General features: G+C 40.7%; 1 protein-coding gene across 1 annotated transcript in view; it reads right to left on the reverse strand.

The window, feature by feature from the left end:
- The window catches only part of ENPP6 (ectonucleotide pyrophosphatase/phosphodiesterase 6), a 137121-nt gene extending 123618 nt beyond the window's left edge, over positions 1-13503 (reverse strand). The window contains exons 1-2 of the mRNA XM_059882326.1: positions 13026-13503; positions 11602-11694 (exon numbers count right to left, since the gene is read on the reverse strand). The gene's annotated coding sequence lies outside the window, so the exon portion shown is untranslated. The remainder of the gene's footprint in view (positions 1-11601; positions 11695-13025) is intronic.
- Positions 13504-13758: the final 255 nt, after the last annotated feature.

The following is a 13758-nucleotide window of genomic DNA, read 5'->3' on the forward strand; positions in this document are numbered from 1 at the left end:
GAATGAAGATGAGCCGTTTCTCGATGAGCCACTGGAACGGGGCTTGTAGGTGTCAACCACCTAGCTTTGCCCTCAAAGGTGGCCTGGGGCTCTGTGTGCCATGGTGTCACACCTGGGAGGCATGTTACTGTCCAGCCAAGCGAGGGCTTCCCGGGTGGCACTAGTGGTAAAGAATCCTCCGGCCAATGCAGGAGACACGGGTTCCATCCCTGGGTCAGGAAGAACTCCTGGAGGAGGAGATGGCAACCGACTCCAGTATTCTTGCCTGGGAAATCCCATGAACAGGGGAGCCTGGCGGGCTATACAGTTTATGGGGTTACAAAAGTTGGACACGACTGAGTGATTGAGCATGCATGCATCCAGCAAAGTGGGAAGGGGAGGGTCACCCTCTACTCTGAAAAGATCCTCCAGTAGGAAGAGGAAGGGGACCAGACCACCCCCAGACTAATCACATCTGGCGAAACGGCAGATCAGGGTACAGCTGGGCTGACCCCAGCTTGATCCTGGACTCCGGAAGGGTCCTGAACAAAGAGCACTTGTGATGAGCCCATCCCCAGTGTGGTGCCATTAGCCCTTCACGGGCATCCTCCACTTTGCCTGGCCACACTTTCTTCCTCCTCAATTTCTCTAGGCCTCCGTTACTCCATCACCTTACTGGGGATCATCATTTCAATCACCGATATTGTTGACTTTGGTCTGAATGAAACTTCAAAAAGCTTTTTGGCTAGCACTCTCACATCTTGTGATCTGACATGCCTGCTTTGGACTCATCAGTCAACAGGTATTTAATAATGTACACACTGTTGGCTAATCTGCCTTTTCCCCTTGACAATCACTGTGAACATTCCCCGTCTGTTATTTACCAGATTTGTAAATATTATTTGGATGGTTGTGTTGTAATCCGTCATGAGATATCCCATGAAATATTTCTTGCTGCTGGACATTTAGGTTATTTCCAAATTTTCGCTACTCCAAGTAATGCCTCCATAAATACTAGCGTAGCCAAAGCTTTGCAATCATTCTTTCAAATATTTTTAAACTGCATATGCAATCAGCCAACACATGCACTTGGTAAAAACTTAAAACAGTACAGCTATGACCAAAGTCCCCGTGAATGACCAACTAGTCATTTTAGTGAGCAAGTGGTCACTAGACAGTGATGTTCTAGTCATTGTCTTTCAGATAGAGATAACTACTGTAATTGGTTAATGGCTAACCTCCTTTTTTTCAGTGTGTTTACATATATTTTCATGTATCTAAATAAAGTATATAGTGGTGTATGGTTTCTATTTACGAGGCTAGGAGTGGCACGCAGATGCTCACATGCTGTATGTATTCACTCGGCAGCAAATCCCGGAGCTATTTCCATGTTCCCACATGAAGCTCTGGAACCCTCTCTGTAACTGTTGGGTCAATTCCATAATAAGGACAAATCACTGTTTATTGAGTTAATTCCCTACTGCTGTGTATCTGGGCTCTTTTTAGTTTTTTGCTGAGACAAACAATGCTGAATTTGATCTCTTCTTTGCATACATGTGCAAATGCTTCTCTGGGGAGACTCAAAGAAGGAGAATTGGTGATCATAGAGAAAGCACATTTTTTAATTTTAAGATCTATGGCAGAAAGTGAAGAGGAACTAAAAAGCCTCTTGATGAAAATGAAAGAGGAGAGTGAAAAAGTTGGCTTAAAGCTCAGCATTCAGAAAATGAAGATCATGGCATCTGGTCCCATCCCTTCATGGGAAATAGATAGGGAAACAGTGGAAATAGTGGCAGACTTTATTTTGGGGGGCTCGAAAATCACTGCAGGTGGTGACTGCAGCCATGAAATTAAAAGACACTTACTCCTTGGGAGAAAAGTTATGACCAACCTAGATAGCATATTGAAAAGCAGAGACAGTACTTTGCCAACAATGGTCCATCTAGTCAAGGCTATGGTTTTTCCAGTGGTCATGTATGGATGTGAGAGCTGGACTATAAAGAAAGCTGAGCGCTGAAGAATTGATGCTTTTATTTATTTATTTATTTTTTTTAATTTTATTTTATTTTTAAACTTTACATAATTGTATTAGTTTTGCCAAATATCAAAATGAATCCACCACAGGTATACATGTGTTCCCCATCCTGACCCCTCCTCCCTCCTCCCTCCCCATACCCTCCCTCTGGGTCGTCCCAGTGCACTAGCCCCAAGCATCCAGTATCGTGCATCGAACCTGGACTGGCAACTCGTTTCTTACATGATATTTTACATGTTACAATGTCATTCTCCCAAATCTTCCCACCCTCTCCCTCTCCCACAGAGTCCATAAGACTGTTCTATACATCAGTGTCTCTTTTGCTGTCTCGTACACAGGGTTATTGTTACCATCTTTCTAAATTCCATATATATGCGTTAGAATACTGTATTTATGTTTTTCCTTCTGGCTTACTTCACTCTGTATAATAGGCTCCAGTTTCATCCACCTCATTAGAACTGATTCAAATGTACTCTTTTTAATGGCTGAGTAATACTCCATTGTGTATATGTACCACAGCTTTCTTATCCATTCATCTGCTGATGGACATCTAGGTTGCTTCCATGTCTTGGCTATTATAAACAGTGCTGCAATGAACATTGGGGTACACGTGTCTCTTTCCCTTCTGGTTTCCTCAGTGTGTATGCCCAGCAGTGGGATTGCTGGGTCATAAGGCAGTTCTATTTCCAGTTTTTTAAGGAATCTCCACACTGTTCTCCATAGTGGCTGTACTAGTTTGCATTCCCACCAACAGTGTAAGAGGGTTCCCTTTTCTCCACACCCTCTCCAGCATTTATTATTTGTAGACTTTTGGATCGCAGCCATTCTGACTGGTGTGAAATGGTACCTCATAGTGGTTTTGATTTGCATTTCTCTGATAATGAGTGATGTTGAGCATCTTTTCATGTGTTTGTTAGCCATCTGTATGTCTTTTTTGGAGAAATGTCTATTTAGTTCTTTGGCCCATTTTTTGATTGGGTCGTTTATTTTTCTGGAGTTGAGCTGTAGGAGTTGCTTGTATATTTTTGAGATTAGTTGTTTGTCGGTTGCTTCATTTGCTATTATTTTCTCCCATTCTGAAGACTGTCTTTTCACCTTGCTAATAGTTTCCTTTGATGTGCAGAAGCTTTTAAGGTTAATTAGGTCCCATTTGTTTATTTTTGCTTTTATTTCCAATATTCTGGGAGGTGGGTCATAGAGGATCCTGCTGTGATGTATGTCGGAGAGTGTTTTGCCTATGTTCTCCTCTAGGAGTTTTATAGTTTCTGGTCTTACGTTTAGATCTTTAATCCATTTTGAGTTTATTTTTGTGTATGGTGTTAGAAAGTGGTCCAGTTTCATTCTTTTACAAGTGGCTGACCAGATTTCCCAGCACCACTTGTTAAAGAGATTGTCTTTAATCCATTGTATATTCTTGCCTCCTTTGTCGAAGATAAGGTGTCCATATGTGTGTGGATTTATCTCTGGGCTTTCTATTTTATTCCATTGATCAATATTTCTGTCTTTGTGCCAGTACCATACTGTCTTGATAACTGTGGCTTTGTAGTAGAGCCTGAAGTCAGGTAGGTTGATTCCTCCAGTTCCATTCTTCTTTCTCAAGATCGCTTTGGCTATTCGAGGTTTTTTGTATTTCCATACAAATTGTGAAATTATTTGTTCTAGCTCTGTGAAGAATACTGTTGGTAGCTTGATAGGGATTGCGTTGAATCTATAAATTGCTTTGGGTAGTATACTCATTTTCACTATATTGATTCTTCCAATCCATGAACATGGTATATTTCTCCATCTATTAGTGTCCTCTTTGATTTCTTTCACCAGTGTTTTATAGTTTTCTATATATAGGTCTTTAGTTTCTTTAGGTAGATATATTCCTAAGTATTTTATTCTTTCTGTTGCAATGGTGAATGGAATTGTTTCCTTAATTTCTCTTTCTGTTTTCTCATTATTAGTGTATAGGAATGCAAGGGATTTCTGTGTGTTGATTTTATATCCTGCAACTTTACTGTAGTCATTGATTATTTCTAGTAATTTTCTGGTGGACTCTTTAGGGTTTTCTATGTAGAGGATCATGTCATCTGCAAATAGTGAGAGTTTTACTTCTTCTTTTCCAATTTGGATTCCTTTTATTTCTTTTTCTGCTCTGATTGCTGTGGCCAAAACTTCCAAAACTATGTTGAATAGTAATGGTGAAAGTGGGCACCCTTGTCTTGTTCCTGACTTTAGAGGAAATGCTTTCAATTTTTCACCATTGAGGATAATGTTTGCAGTGGGTTTGTCATATATAGCTTTTATTATGTTGAGGTATGTTCCTTCTATTCCTGCTTTCTGGAGAGTTTTTATCATAAATGGATGTTGAATTTTGTCAAAGGCTTTCTCTGCATCTATTGAGATAATCATATGGTTTTTATTTTTCAATTTGTTAATGTGGTGTATTACATTGATTGATTTGCGGATATTGAAGAATCCTTGCATCCCTGGGATAAAGCCCACTTGATCATGGTGTATGATCTTTTTAATGTGTTGTTGGATTCTGATTGCTAGAATTTTGTTAAGGATTTTTGCATCTATGTTCATCAGTGATATTGGCCTGTAGTTTTCTTTTTTTGTGGGATCTTTGTCAGGTTTTGGTATTAGGGTGATGGTGGCCTCATAGAATGAGTTTGGAAGTTTACCTTCCTCTGCAATTTTCTGGAAGAGTTTGAGCAGGATAGGTGTTAGCTCTTCTCTAAATTTTTGGTAGAATTCAGCTGTGAAGCCGTCTGGACCGGGGCTTTTGTTTGCTGGAAGATTTTTGATTACAGTTTCAATTTCCATGCTTGTGATGGGTCTGTTAAGATTTTCTATTTCTTCCTGGTCCAGTTTTGGAAAGTTGTACTTTTCTAAGAATTTGTCCATTTCTTCCACGTTGTCCATTTTATTGGCATATAATTGTTGATAGTAGTCTCTTATGATCCTTTGTATTTCTGTGTTGTCTGTTGTGATCTCTCCATTTTCGTTTCTAATTTTGTTGATTTGATTTTTCTCCCTTTGTTTCTTGATGAGTCTGGCTAATGGTTTGTCAATTTTATTTATCCTTTCAAAGAACCAGCTTTTGGTTTTGTTGATTTTTGCTATGGTCTCTTTTGTTTCTTTTGCATTTATTTCTGCTCTAATTTTTAAGATTTCTTTCCTTCTACTAACCCTGGGGTTCTTCATTTCTTCCTTTTCTAGTTGCTTTAGGTGTAGAGTTAGGTTATTTATTTGACTTTTTTCTTGTTTCTTGAGGTGTGCCTGTATTGCTATGAACTTTCCCCTTAGGACTGCTTTTACCGTGTCCCACAGGTTTTGGGTTGTTGTGTTTTCATTTTCATTCGTTTCTATGCAAATTTTGATTTCTTTTTTGATTTCTTCTGTGATTTGTTGGTTATTCAGCAGCGTGTTGTTCAGCCTCCATATGTTGGAATTTTTAATAGTTTTTCTCCTGTAATTGAGATCTAATCTTACTGCATTGTGGTCAGAAAAAATGCTTGGAATGATTTCTATCTTTTTGAATTTACCAAGGCTAGCTTTATGGCCCAGGATGTGATCTATCCTGGAGAAGGTTCCATGTGCGCTTGAGAAAAAGGTGAAATTCATTGTTTTGGGATGAAATGACCTATAGATATCAATTAGGTCTAACTGGTCTATTGTATCGTTTAAAGTTTGTGTTTCCTTGTTAATTTTCTGTTTAGTTGATCTATCCATAGGTGTGAGTGGGGTATTAAAGTCTCCCACTATTATTGTGTTATTGTTAATTTCTCCTTTCATACTTGTTAGCATTTGTCTTACGTACTGTGGTGCTCCCGTGTTGGGTGCATATATATTTATAATTGTTATATCTTCTTCTTGGATTGATCCTTTGATCATTATGTAGTGACCTTCTTTGTCTCTTTTCACAGCCTTTGTTTTAAAGTCTATTTTATCTGATATGAGTATTGCTACTCCTGCTTTCTTTTGGTCCCTATTTGCATGGAAAATCTTTTTCCAGCCCTTCACTTTCAGTCTGTATGTGTCTCCTGTTTTGAGGTGGGTCTCTTGTAGACAACATATGTAGGGGTCTTGTTTTTGTATCCATTCAGCCAGTCTTTGTCTTTTGGTTGGGGCATTCAACCCATTTACGTTTAAGGTAATTACTGATAAGTATGTTCCCGTTGCCATTTACTTTATTGTTTTGGGTTCGAGTTTATACACCGTTTTTGTGTTTCCTGTCTAGAGAATATCCTTTAGTATTTGTTGGAGAGCTGGTTTGGTGGTGCAGAATTCTCTCAGCTTTTGCTTGTCTGAAAAGCTTTTGATTTCTCCTTCATACTTGAATGAGATCCTTGCTGGGTACAATAATCTGGGCTGTAGGTTATTTTCTTTCATCATTTTAAGTATGTCTTGCCATTCCCTCCTGGCTTGAAGAGTTTCTATTGAAAGATCAGCTGTTATCCTTATGGGAATTCCCTTGTGTGTTATTTGTTGTTTTTCCCTTGCTGCTTTTAATATTTGTTCTTTGTGTTTGATCTTTGTTAATTTGATTAATATGTGTCTTGGGGTGTTTCTCCTTGGGTTTATCCTGTTTGGTACTCTCTGGGTTTCTTGGACTTGGGTGATTATTTCCTTCCCCATTTTAGGGAAGTTTTCCACTATTATCTCCTCAAGTATTTTCTCATGGTCTTTCTTTTTGTCTTCTTCTTCTGGAACCCCTATGATTCGAATGTTGTAGCGTTTAATATTGTCCTGGAGGTCTCTGAGATTGTCCTCATTTCTTTTAATTCGTTTTTCTTTTATCCTCTCTGATTCATTTATTTCTACCATTCTATCTTCTAATTCACTAATCCTGTCTTCTGCCTCTGTTATTCTACTATTTGTTGCCTCCAGAGTGTTTTTAATTTCACTTATTGCATTATTCATTATATATTGACTCTTTTTTATTTCTTCTAGGTCCTTGTTAAACCTTTCTTGCATCTTCTCAATCCTTGTCTCCAGGCTATTTATCTGTGATTCCATTTTAGTTTCAAGATTTTGGATCAATTTCACTATCATTATTCGGAATTCTTTATCAGGTAGATTCCCTATCTCTTCCTCTTTTGTTTGGTTTGGTGGGCATTTATCCTGTTCCTTTATCTGCTGAGTATTCCTCTGTCTCTTCATCTTGTTTAAATTGCTGAGTTTGGGGTGTCCTTTCTGTATTCTGGCAGTTTGTGGAGTTCTCTTTATTGTGGTGTTTCCTCGCTGTGTGTGGGTTTGTACAGGTGGCTTGTCAAGGTTTCCTGGTTAGGGAAGCTTGTGTCGGTGTTCTGGTGGGTGGAGCTGTATTTCTTCTCTCTGGAGTGCAATGAAATGTCCAGTAATGAGTTATGAGATGTCTATAGTTTTGGGGTGACTTTGGGCAGCCTGTATCTTGAAGCTCAGGGCTGTGTTCCTTTGTTGCTGGAGAATTTGCTTGGTATGTCTTGCCCTGGAACTTATTGGCCCTTGTGTGGTGCTTGGTTTCAGTGTCGGTATGGAGGCATTTGATGAGCTCCTCCTTTCGAAGAGTTGGGTTGCTTTTCTGGGTACCTGATGTCCTCTGCCGGCATTCAGAAGTTGTTTTGTGGAATTTACTCGACGTTTAAATGCTCTTTTGATGAATTTGTGGGGGAGAAAGTGTTCTCCCCGTCCTACTCCTCCGCCATCTTGGCTCCTCCCCCCGAATTGATGCTTTTAAACTGTGGTGTTGGAAAAGACTCTTGAGAGTCCCTTGCACAGCAAGGAAATCCAACCAGTCCATTCTAAAGGAGATCAGCCCTGGGTGTTCTTTGGAAGGAATGATGCTAAAGCTGAAATTCCAGGACTTTGGCCACCTCTTGTGAAGAGTTGACTCATTGGAAAAGACTCTGATGCTGGGAGGGATTGGGGGCAGGAGGAGAAGGGGACAACAGAGGATGAGATGGCTGGATGGCATCACTGACTCGATGGACGTGAGTTTGAGTGAACTCTGGGAGATGGTGATGGACAGGGAGGCCTGGCGTGCTGTGAATCATGGGGTCGCAAAGAGTCGTTCACAACTGAGCGACTGAACTGAACTGAACTGACTGTTAAACTGGACCAGTGTGGCTGCACAATCAGGCTCCACCAGTGAACAAATGAGAGGGTGTGTGTGTGTCACTACCACCTCATCCATGCTTTGTATGGCCAAGCTTTGAATTGGTGCCTCTCTAATAAAATGGATCCCATCGTATTTCATTTGCATTTCCCTGATTTCTAAAAGATTATCTTTTTAAGTTTCAATTCAGTTGCTCAGTCGTGTCTGACTCTTTGAGATCTCGTGGACTGCAGCATGCCAGGCCTCCCTGTCCATCACCAACTCCCGGAGTTTACCCAAACTCATGTCCATTGAGTCAGTGATGCCATCCAACCATCTCATGCTCTGTCCTCCCCTTCTCCTCCTGCCTTCAATCTTTCCCAGCATCAGGGTCTTTTCAGATGAGTCAGCTCTTCGCATCAGGTGGCCAAAGTATTGGAGTTTCAGCTTCAACATCAGTCCTTCCAATGAATATTCAGGACTGATCTTCTTTAGGATGGACTGGTTGGATCTCCTTGCAGGCCAAGGGACTCTCAAGAGTCTTCTCCAACACCACAGTTCAAAAGCATTAATTCTTCGGCACTCAGCTTTCTTCACAGTCCAACTCTCACATCCATACATGACCATTGGAAAAACCATGGCCTTGACTAGATGGACCTTTGTTGGCAAAGTACTGTCTCTGCTTTTCAATAACTTTCCTTCCAAAGAGTAACCATCTTTTAATTTCATGGCTGCAGTCACCATCTGCAGTGATTTGGGAGCCCCCCAGAATAAAGTCTGCCACTGTTTCCACTGTTTTCCCATCTATTTGACATGAAGTGATGGGACTGGATGCCATGATCTTAGTTTTCTGAATGTTGAGCTTTAAGCCAACTTTTTCACTCTCCTCTTTCACCTTCATCAAGAGGCTCTTTAGTTCTTCACTTTCTGCCATAAAGGTAGTGTCATCTGCATATCTGAGGTTATTGATATTTCTCCCGGCAATCTTAATTCCAGCTTGTGCTTCTTCCAGCCCAGCATTTCTCATGATGTACTCTGCATAGAAGTTAAATAAGCAGGGTGACGCCTTGACGTACTCCTTTTCCTATTTAGAACCAGTCTGTTGTTCCATGTCCAGTTCTAACTGTTGCTTCCTGACCTGCATACAAATTTCTCAAGAGGCAGATCAGGTGGTCTGGTATTCCCATCTCTGTCAGAATTTTCCACAGTTTATTGTGATCCACACAGTCCAAGGCTTTGGCATAGTCAATAAAGCAGAAATAGATGCTTTTCTGGAACTCTCTTGCTTTTTCCATGATTCAGCGGATGTTGGCAATTTGATCTCTGGTTCCTCTGCCTTTTCTAAAACCAGCTTGAACATCTGGAAGTTCACATATAGCTGAAGCCTGGCTTGGAGAATTTTGAGTGTTACTTTACTAGCATGTGAGATGAGTGCAATTGTGCAGTAGTTTGAGCATTCTTTGGCATTGCCTTTCTTTGGGATTGGAATGAAAATGGACCTTTTCCAGTCCTGTGGCCACTGCTGAGTTTTCCAAATTTGCTGGCATATTGCGTGCAGCACTTTCACAGCATCATCTTTTAGGATTTGAAATAGCTCAGCTGGAATTCCATCACTTATACTAGCTTTGTTCATAGTGATGCTTCCTAAGGCCCACTTGACTTCACATTCCAGGATGTCTGGCTCTAGGTGAGTGATTATCTTGGTCGTGAAGATCTTTTTTGTATAGTTCTGTGTATTCTTGACACCTCTTCTTAATATCTTCTGCTTCTGTTAGGTCCATACCATTTCTGTCCTTCATTGAGCCCATCTGTGCATGAAATGTTCCCTTGGTATCTCTAATTTTCTTGAAGAGATCTCTAGTTTTTCCTATTCTATTGTTTTTGTCTATGCACTGATCCCTGAGGAAGGCTTTCTTATGTCTCCTTGCTATTCTTTGGAATTCGGCATTCAAATGGGTATATTTTCCTTTTCTCCTTTGCTTTTCACTTCTCTTCTTTTCACAGCTATTTGTAAGGCCTCCTCAGACAGCCATTTTTTTTTTTGCATTTCTTTTTCTTGGGGATGGTCTTGATCCTTGTCTCCTGTACAATGTCACAAACCTCCGTCCATAGTTCATCAGGCACTCTATCAGATCTAGTCCCTTAAATCTATTTCTCACTTCTACTGTGTAATCATAAGAGATTTGATTTAGGTCATACCTGAATGGTCTAGTGGTTTTCCCTACTTTCTTCAATTTAAGTCTGAATTTGGCAATAAGGAGTTCATGATCTGAGCCACAGTCAGTTCCCGGTCTTGTTTTTGCTGACTGTATAGAGCCTCTACATCTTTGGCTGCAAAGAATATAATCAATCTGATTTCAGTGTTGGCCATCTGGTGATGTCCATGCGTAGAGTCTTCTCTTGTGTTGTTGGAAGAGGGTGTTTGCTATGACCAGTGCGTTCCCTTGGCAAAACTCTGTTAGCCTTTGCCCTGCTTCATTCTATACTCCAAGCCCAAATTTGCCTATTACTCCAGGCATTTCTTGACTTCCTACTTTTGTATTCCAGTCCTCTATAATGAAAAGGACATCTTTTCTGGGTGTTAGTTCTAAAAGGGTGTTAGTTCTAAATGGTCTTCATAGAACCGTTCAACTTCAGCTTCTTCAGCATTACTGGTCGGGCCATAAAGTTGGATTACCGTGATATTGAATGGTTTTCCTTAGAAATGAACAGAGATCATTCTGTCATTTTTGAGATTGCATCCAAGTACTGTATTTTGGGCTCTTTTGTTGACTATGATGGCTACTCCATTTCTTCTAAGGGATTCTTGCCCACAGTAGTGGATACAATGGTCATCTGAGTTAAATTCACCCATTCCAGTCCATTTTAGTTCGCTGATTCCTAAAATGTCAGTGTTCACTCTTGCCATCTTCTGTTTGACCATTTCCAATTTGCCTTGATTCGTGGACCTAATATTCCAGGTTCGTATGCAATATTGCTCTTTACAGCATCAGACTTTGCTTCTATCACCAGTCACATCCACAACTGGGTATTGTTTTTGCTTTGGCTCCGTCTCTTCATTCTTTCTGGAGTTATTTCTCCACTGATCTCCAGTAGCATATTGGGCACCTCCCGACCTGGGGAGTTCATCTTTCAGTGTCCTATCTTTTTCCCTTTTCACACTGTTCATGGGGTTCTCAAGGCAAGAATACTGAAGTGGTTTGCCATTCCCTTCTCTAATGGACCACATCTTGTCAGAACTCTCCACCATGACCCATCCGTCTTGGGTGGCCCTACACGGCATGACTCATAGTTTCATTGAGCTAGACAAGACTGTGGTCCATGTGATTAGATTGGTTAGTTTTCTGTGATTGTGGTTTCAGTCTGTCTGCCCTCTGATGCCATCTCTCAGCACCTACCATCTTACTTGGGCTTCTCTTATCTTGGACGTGGGGTATCTCTTCATGGCTGCTACAGCAAAGCGCAGCCGCTGCCCCTTACCTTGGATGTGGGGTATCTCCTCACAGCCACCGCTACTGACCTTGGCCATGGGGTATCTCCTCAGTCACTCGCCTCTCCAGCGCTGTGCAGCTGCTTCTTGCCTTTTTTGAGTTTCTCTTCATAGGTCACATTCCTGAAAATTTAGTTACTGAGTCAAAAAATATGCAGTGTGTGTGTACATTTGCATTTCTGTAAGTGTGTTTGTATGTACATGAATATTTGTCTAGTATCTACCTCTTTAAAGGTTACATTTTTTTTTTCCTAAAATGCTCTTTTGTAATAACTGAACCAAATGTATACTCTCACTACAGAGTATATAAACTCTATTTTTTTTCATACTCTGAACACTACTGAGTTGTTTTTTTTTAACTTTTTATTTTGTATTGGGGTATAGTCAATTAACAATATTGTGATGGTTTCAGGTGAATAATGAAGGGACTCAGCCATACATATACATGTATCCATTCTCCCCCAAACCCCTCCCACCCAGGCTGCCACATAACTTTAAGCAGAGTTCCTTGTGGTCAGCACTGAGTTTTAAATCTGTTGTTGGTTTGACAGTTTAGTACATAACTATAGCATCTCACTTATTTTAAATTATTTTTATGATGAACAAGACTGTCTATCTTCTTATAGTCTGGGGCAGTTTTTATTTCCTTTTTTTGTGAATGGCTTATTTCTTTTTTGTGTGGGGTTGTTCCTCTTTATTTCTGTGTGGATTTATAAGACCTCTTTACATGCTTAAGAATGTTAACCTACCTCTGAGGGTTCAATAAGGTCCTAACAGTTCAATTAAAATATTATTCTTAGTATGTTAATACATACAATATAATACACAGGTATATTATTATATAAAATACAATAATATTCCTAATTATAATATGAATTCCTTGCAGGGGAATAACACACTGCCACAGGAAGGGCCCCTGGGAGAACCCACTTTGGGTACCAGAGCCCCTGAAGTAAATAAACATAACTTTATAAGAAGACTGTCTTCCTTTGGTTTCCACACTGTCTCTTCACTTATAAAGCGTCCTGACAGACTGTCACGCCACAGCAGTGGATTTTGAATGTTTGCGTGTGACTGGATTCCAGCTGTTCACTGTTACAGGGTCTGTCAGTGACGTATGGCGGGTCCCTGGCTGGGAGCTGCAGCTGAAACGGCAACGCGGCTCCTTACTTCCCTCATCTGCAGGGAACCCTCCCTTTCTCCCAGCAGGAGAAAGTCTGCCTTGGTTTTACCCTTTTCCTCAAAATCTGTATGTTCTATGTGAAGGAGAATAGGTTCCAGAGCCAGAAAGCTAGGCTGGCAATGAAATGAACACACATCACGGATGACATGTACACCAAACTGAAGGCAGGCCAATCAGGAACACTCATGGCGGGTTCAAATCCCAGCTCCACCCTGACTCACCCGGGGCTTAGCTTTCTCATCTGTAAAATGGGAACCACATGAGTACTTACCTTTAAGGCAGCTGTGGGGATTAACTGGATTCATTCGCCTATTCTGGCCCAACAAGCATCTTTTGGGCAATATCTCTGATCACTGTTTTTCCATCTATTCTCTAAACACAGACAGATCTCTGCATGTGAACTATACTTTGCCAAGCAGTAGAAAGGGGCAGATGAGGGCATACAAATTCTACACCGTAGACACCGTAGCTATAAAAGAGTCTGGTGTGGGTGAAAGGACTTTTCTTGTTTGTCCTGGATATGACATTAGGTTTTTTTTTTTTTTAACTCTCACTTCAGTTGAGGAGTCTGGCAACCATGGATTACCCAACAACGGTTACTATGGCTGCGAGGAGGCAACAGAAAGAACCTGCCAGCAGTGTTTACTGAAGAAAAGGGAGTCAATAGCTCCGGTAGTTAACTAATGACGGTGCTTTGTCCTAATGACGGTGCTTTGTCCTTGAGACTAAAAGACAGTAGTGACTGCAAAACCTGCAGAAAAACACAGCCCGGCCCTTTCCAAGGAAATCACAGCGTGTAACTCCTCACACTGAGAGGAGCCGTCTCCACAGAACTCTGTCAGTGTCTCCCCACCCAGAGGAATATGCCCAAAGGTCTCCTTTATTCAACATTAGAGCCGATTCTCTGTCATAAGCTTCACTATATTATATTGTCATGTTTATGTTCTTAGCATTTTAGGGACACTTTTCTCATGAAGTGAACATGGGTGATTCATACTGGGCCA

Source organism: Bos taurus, chromosome 27 (genome assembly GCF_002263795.3).
Source record: "Bos taurus isolate L1 Dominette 01449 registration number 42190680 breed Hereford chromosome 27, ARS-UCD2.0, whole genome shotgun sequence".
NCBI classification, from domain to species: domain Eukaryota; kingdom Metazoa; phylum Chordata; class Mammalia; order Artiodactyla; family Bovidae; genus Bos; species Bos taurus.